Raw genomic sequence first — 7,470 nt, 5'->3', positions numbered from 1 at the left:
AACGTTTCAAAGGAGTTATGAGAACTAGCACCATATGTCAGGGAATCCTGGGGGTTTTTACCCACTTGTGCATGTGGTAATAATAGGTGTACAGTCCTTGGTGCCGGTTGTGGATCCAGAGGAGCCAGAAGAGGAAGTTTTGTATTATGATTCAATTTCTTAAATAAGTATAAGACTATGTAGTTTATTTTTTCTTCAGTGAACTACCATTCTTGCTGTAGTTGGGAAAAAACTAAAAAGTGCTGACCTGTGCAGATTCCCACAGATGGAATAGAACTTGCAGAAGCCCTGACTTCCAGAGAGGAGATTCCAACATGCCATTGGAGAATATATATATAGTTGCAGTGGAGATGATAAGAAAAACCCACCTTCCTGCCCCACCACTAACTAAAGGCAACACTGCATGGTGCTGAGAGATTTGGCAGTGGTTACGTCTCCTCAAGGGAAAAGGAGAGCAGCGAGTGCCCGGTTACCCTGGTTGTGCAGGACACAGCTGGAGAAATCTGTTTCTCTGCAGCATCAACCATAATATTAGATAAGGCCCCCATGACTGGGGGTAGGGAGGAGATTAGGAAAAAGGCATATAAGAATGCCAAAGGGCATTACAGGGATGAGGTTTCTGCTGCCTGCACTCAGGACTCTGGGAGTAGTACCTCACTCAAGGATCTCCCCATTAGCTTTGTGGGCACCCCCAAAGCCCAAAGTGCTAAATCCTCATCTCCCACCACTATGCAGCTGGATTCTTGTATGCCTTCCTGAGTACAGAAGCAAAACCCAGTCCCATAAATCGACTGCTATTAGAAAAGCAGACCAGGATCTGTGGTCAAAGGAGAAAACACAAACTTAAACTATAGTGTTATCTTCTGGAAAACCTAGAACGTGGGGAAAAAACACAATATAATAGTACCAATGAACAGTACACCCCATCTGAAGGTCACTAGCAGATATTTAAAGTGACTGCTACTTCAAATGCACAAGCAACAATGCAAAACTACAAGGAACATGAAAAGTTAAGGAAGCCTGTCATCACCAAAAGATAACAAGAATTCTCCAATAACCAAGCCCAGAAGCATAGAATTTTGCTACTCAGCTGATAAAGAATTCAGAATAGGTGTTTTAAAAAGATTCATTGAGCTACAAGAAAACTCAGAGAGACAGTTCATTGAGATTTGGAAGGAGAAACATGCTTAAAATGAGGTATTTATCAAAGAGGTATAAATCATAACAAAAGAACAAAACAGATATTGGGAGCTGAAGAATTCAGTGAATGAAATGAAAACTGTGACAGTGAGCACCTGCAACTGAGTGGAGCAAAAGGAAGACAGAATAAGTGAGACGGGACAGGAGCCTTGAAATAGCCCCATCAGAACTTCTCCAAAGAGGACATCCAGATGGCCAGCAGACACATGAAAAGATGTTCAACGTCACTCATCATCTGGGAAATATAAATCAAAGCCATGCTGAGATACCACCTCACACTGGTCAGAAGTGGTTAAAATGAACAAATCAGGATACTACAGATGTTGGCAAGGATGTGGAGAAATAGGAACCCTCTTGCACTGCTGGTGGGAATGCAAACTGGTGCAGCTGCTCTGGAAAACAGTATGGAGGTGCCTCAAAAAATTAAAAATAAAACAACCCTATGACCCAGCAATAGTACTACTAAGAATTTATCCAAGGGATACAGGAGTGCTAATGCATAGGGGAACATATACCCCAATGTTTATAGCAGCGTTTTCAACAATACTCAAATTAGGGAAAGAGCCTTAATGTCCATTAACTGATAAATGGATAAAGAAGATGTGGTTTATATTTACAATGGAATACTATTTGGCAATGAGAAAGAATAAAATCATGCCATTTCCAGCAATGTGGATGGAACTGGAGGGTATTATGCTGAGTGAAATAAGTCAGTCAGAGAAGGACAGATATCATATGTCTTCACTCATATGTGAATCTTGAGAAACTTAACAGAAGTCCATGGGGGAAGGGAATGGGAAGAAAAATAGTTACAAACAGAGAGGGAGGGAGACAAACCACAAGAGACGCTTAAATACAGAGAACAAACTGAGGGTGGATAGGGGGGTTGGGGAGAGGGGAAATGGGTGATGGTCACTGAGGAAGGCACTTGTTGAGATGAGCACTGGGTCTTCTATGTAAGCCAATTTGACAATAAATTATATTTTTTAAAAAAAGATATAAATAGCCCAGTCAGAGAAAAACAAAGGAAAAAGAATGAAAAGGAGTGAAGAAAGCCCATGTAATCTACAACATTCCACCACAAAAACAAATATTAAGAATAATATGAGTTCCATCAAGTTTTTCTCTAATTATGGTGACTTCACTCTTCTTGTGTTAAAATGAGAAAGTATCTAACTTTTCTTATGTCTTTCTCTGTTACTCCTCCTTTATGAGTTTTGTTGTTATGAACTGGAACTTTACATTCAGATTCTGTAAATAATAATTTGTCTTTCCTCATATATTTTCTTATAGAATTGTTTTAGATGTTTGTTATATTTTATAAACATTATAATGACTGTTAACCTATTTGTTATAGGTGTTATTTTATTCCACAACTTGTCCCGTTGTGAGTTTCTTATATTGACTAATTCTGTTTGTTTGTTTACTGAAGTATTTTAAATGTGTTTTTCCTAGGAATGTGATATCCTTGTTGATATTTACATGTATTTTGTGCATGACATGTTTTTTTAAAATATTTTTATTTATTTCTAGGAGAGAGAGAGAGAGACAGCGTGAGCAGGGGAGGGTCAGAGAGAGGGAGATACAGACTCTGAAATAGGCTCCAGGCTCCGAGCTGGCAGTCAGCACAGAGCCCGACGCGGGGCTCGAACACACGAACCGCGAGATCATGACCTAAGCGAAAGTCGGACACTTAACCGACTAAGCCACCCAGGCGCCCCTCTTGTGCATGACATGTTTAAGGGCGATTATAATATTTTATCAAAAGGAAGTTAGTGTGTTTTGGCAAGATTTTCTCTTAAAACTGAAAGGATGACCAAGAATCAGTTTAAATACCATTTATATGAAATGTCCAGAATTGGCAAATCTGTAACAGAGACCAGATTAGTGGTTGCCTGGGGCTGTGGGATAAAGTAGATGAGGTGAGGTTATGATATTGTTTGAGGTTTCTTTTGGGATAATGAAAATATTATAAAATGCATTGTGAAAATGGATGAATGACTTTACCAATATACCAAAAGTCATTGAATTATACACTTTGGGTTGATTGTGTGGTTTGCAAATGATATCTCAGTAAACCTATACAAAATGAATAAGCTTATTTTTAAAAAAGAATCATATGGATTCCAGAAAAAGAAGAGAGGGTGAAGGAGACAGAAAGTTAATTTAAATAACTAATAGCTGAGAACTTTCTAAACTGGCAGGAGACTTGGACACAGAATTTCACAGAGCTAACAGATTGCACTGTTATCTCAATGCAAAAAAGACATTCTTAAAGACATTTTATAATGAAACTCTCAAAACTGAAAGATAAAGACAGAGTTCTGAAAAGCAGCCAGGAGGGAAAAAAAAAATGAGATTGTAACCCTACAAAGGAACCCCCATTAGGCTATCAGAAAATTTCTCAGCAGAAATCCTATAGGCCAGAGAGAGTGGAATGACATATTCAAAGTGTTGAAAAATAATTTCCAGCCAAGAATACTCTATCTATCAAGGTTATCTTTCAGATATGAAGGAAAGATAAAGATCTTCCCAGACAAACAAAAGCTGAGGGAGTTTATCACCAGTAGACCTGCCTTGTAGGAAATGCTGAACAGGAAACAATAATCAGTGACATGAAACAATACAACACGAGGGTGGAGGTAAATATATAGTCAGACTTAGAAAACTCTAATTCTGTAATAGAAAGGTATGTTAACCACTTAATTATAGTATAACAGTTAAAATAAAAATATATTAAAAATGATTATAGTTACTGTAATTTGCTAACAAATATATGACATAAAAAGAGAAAAATAATGACATCACAAACGGGAGATGTGAAAGGGTTTTGTAGATATATGAAGTTAAGTTTCTACCAACTTCAAATGGATTGTTTCATCTATAAGATTTAAGCCCTGTGGTTACCATCACAAAGCAAAAACCTAGAGTAACTGTAGAAAAGATTTAAAAGGGGGAAACAGAGCATACCACCAAAGAAAATTACGAATTTACAAATATAGGCAGAAACAGAGAGAAAGAAACAGCACAGAGTACTAAAGAGCCAGAAGACAATTAAGAAGATAGCATTAGGAAGTCCTTACATAGTAAGAATAACTGTATATGCAAATGGATGGAATTCACCAATCAAAAGGCACACAGTAGCTAAATGGATAAACAATAAAAACAAGACCGAGCTATATGCTTCCTGCAAGAGACTTATTTCAGCTTTAAGTGTACAAATAGGCTCAAAGTGAAGGGACAGAAAAAGATATTCCATGCAAGTGGAAACCAAAAGAGAGCAGGGGTGGCTATACTTATATTAGACTTCACAAAAATGGTAACAAGAGACAAAGCAGTCATTATGTAAAGATAAAGGGGTCAATTCACAAAGAAGATATAATAATGATAAATATCTATGCACCCAACGTTGGAACACTTAAATATATTAAGCAAATACTTACAGATCTGCTGGGAGAATAGACAACAATATAATAATAGTAAGGGACTCTAACACTCCACTTTCAGCAATGGATCCAGACAGAAAATCAACAAGGAAATGTTGGACTTGAACCATACATTAGAACATTCTATCCAACAGCAGTAGGATACACATTCTTCTCAAGTGCACACAGAACCTTCTCCAGGATAAATCACATGTTAGAGACCAGAACAAATCTTAGCAAATTTAAGAAAATTGAAATCATACCAGGTATCCTCTCTGACCACAATGCTAAGAACCAAGAAATCAGAGTCGGGAGGGCAAGATGGCAAAGAAGTAGGGAACTCTGTACATTTCACTCACCCCCATCTCTCACAGGGAGAAGGCCTGAAGCCATAGGAACCCTTACAGAATCCAGGAGTCTGGGAGGAAAAGGAGACAGAGTCCACTGAGAAAACCTTCTAGCGTGAGTGCGAACTGGGGAAGATAAAACTGGGCCGGGACCAGAGACACAGAGGGACAGGGGAGTCCCCCTCTGCGGGGAGCCGCAGTGAGTCTAGGGTGGGGGAAAAGAGTGGCTGAAACTGCTCAAGGCACTGTCCCTGTCGCTGGAGAAGAGAAAAACCTCTGCTCGGGACACAGAGGGATCTAGTTTCCTGCTCTCCAGCTGACCCTAGGCGGGACGTACACGTCCCAGGCAACCCCCTGGGCAACTGCACCCCGCTTGCTAGCTCACCCTGGAGGAGCCCCATGTTGGCCATGCCTTTGTTCTTCTGGCTTGGCTGGATCCCTAGGGGGAAGTCGAGGGACTTAAAACTCCTGAGAGTTTTGCCCCCAAGTTTAGATTCAGGTGATGGGACACAGAGGGACCCTGTTTCCTGCTCTCCAGCTGACTCTAGGCTGGATGCACTGGTCCCAGGCGACCCCTGGGGAAGACGCTCCCTGCTCGCCAGCTTGTCCTGGAGGGGATACGTGGCAGTCTCGCCTTTGTGCTTCTGGCTCGGCTGGATCCTTAGCGGGGAGGCGAAAGGCTTAGACTTCCGAGAGTTCTGCCCGCGAGGTTATATTTCTGCGAAGGGACACAGAGGGACCCGGTTTCCTGCTCTCCAGCGGGCCCTAGGCGGAAGGCACTCGTCCCAGGCGACCCCAGGGAAACTGCTCCCCGCTCTCCAGCTCAACCTGGAGGAGACGAGGGCAGCTGCTTCTGGCTCGATCCCCAGGGGTAAAAATTGCTATGAGAGGCTCGCCTGCGAGTTTACATTTCCAGCAATTTCAATGGGATGAGCAGACTGAGATCTGGAAATGAGGACTGGCCTCGGATATAGAGCACGGCCCACCTTGGCTACGCCCCTGGCACAGGGAGTTTACACACCCAAAAAAGTGAGTTGCAGCGCTTGGTTCAAAAAGGGACTGGGGCACCGCCACTCTTCTACCCACAGCCACCAAATCATCAAAGCAGGATTCCTGCGGATGCACTGGAACAAACCACGCCTACCCCTGCTAGAGAGCTGCCCTCCTCCTTTTTTTTTTTTTTTTTTTTTTTTTTACCTGAGCCAGGGCAAGGCCAACATGGATGCACTGCCCTGATTAATTCTGGTCACTGGCTTGCTTAAACAGTCACATTTAATACATTTTCTAGATGTACATTCTACACCTACCTACCTTTTCATCTCTTTCTCTCTGGAGTAATCAGACTATATAGTTTCTCTGGATAGCATCATCCTCATTTCTTTCGCCTCTTCTCCAACCATATTCCACTCTTTCACTCTTTGAAAAAAATCCTCTTATTCCTTCTGCCTACTCATTTCATTTCCAATTTCACTTCATCCCCTCCCTGTCATCTCTCTCGTTCTCTGTGCTCTTCCACCAGCACTGCATACACCGTGCTATTTATTTGTAGCTGGGAAATCTGGTTATATGCTTTAAACTGTTCTTTGTCTATTGGGTTTTTTCTTTTTTCTTTTTTTTCCCTTCTTTTTTTCTTTTTTATGTATTTTTATCTCTGATTATTTGCTTTCCCTCCTTCCTCTTTTCTTTTTCGTTTTCCCTTTCAGTTTGCGTGTTTATTGGATTTATCTGTGCATTTGTGTGCCTTTGTTCCCTGTGTGTTTGTCAGTCTGTTTTCTTTTCCAGGGCTACCTCAAGAAACAAGCCAAAAGACACATGGTGGAGACTACAAATACCACTACGAGTAGGAAAAGAAAATAACCAAGGTCTCAGCAAGAGAGACCAAGAGATACCATTCAAAGAACACTTTCTGAATGGATAGTCCTTGGACAGTCAAAGAGCCTTCTTTGGTACAGCAGCGCTCACAGGTGCAGAGTGCATAACAAACTTTTAAAACTAACAAAAGATAGAAAGCTAACCAAAATGACGAAACGAAAGAGCTCTCCTCCAAAGAAATTCCAAGAAGAATTGACAGCTAAAGAACTGCTCAAAACAGATATAAGCAAATAACTGAACAAGAATTTAGAACAATAACCATAAAATTAATTGCTGGGCTTGAAAAAAGCATGGAGGACATCAGAGAAACTATGGCTACAAACACTATGGAGCTAAAAAATAGTTATGATGAATTTTAAAATGCAATAAATGAGATACATAATAAACTGGAGGATTTATTATGGATTGAAGAGGCACAAAGGAGAATAAGTGATTTAGAAGACACAAATATAGAAAAAGAAGAAACCGAGAAAAAAAGAGATAAACTGATCCGGGAACATGAAAGAAGAGTTTGAGAGCTCAGCGATACATTCAAATGGAACAATATCTGTATCATTGGAATCCCAGAAGAGGAAGAGAGAGGGAAAGGTGCTGAAGGAGTCCTGGAACAAATTATAGCAGAGAAC

The sequence above is a fragment of the Hyaena hyaena genome, unplaced genomic scaffold, assembly GCF_003009895.1.
Source record: "Hyaena hyaena isolate Hyena2069 unplaced genomic scaffold, ASM300989v1 scaffold_1596, whole genome shotgun sequence".
NCBI classification, from domain to species: domain Eukaryota; kingdom Metazoa; phylum Chordata; class Mammalia; order Carnivora; family Hyaenidae; genus Hyaena; species Hyaena hyaena.
This window is presented reverse-complemented; position numbering follows the sequence as displayed.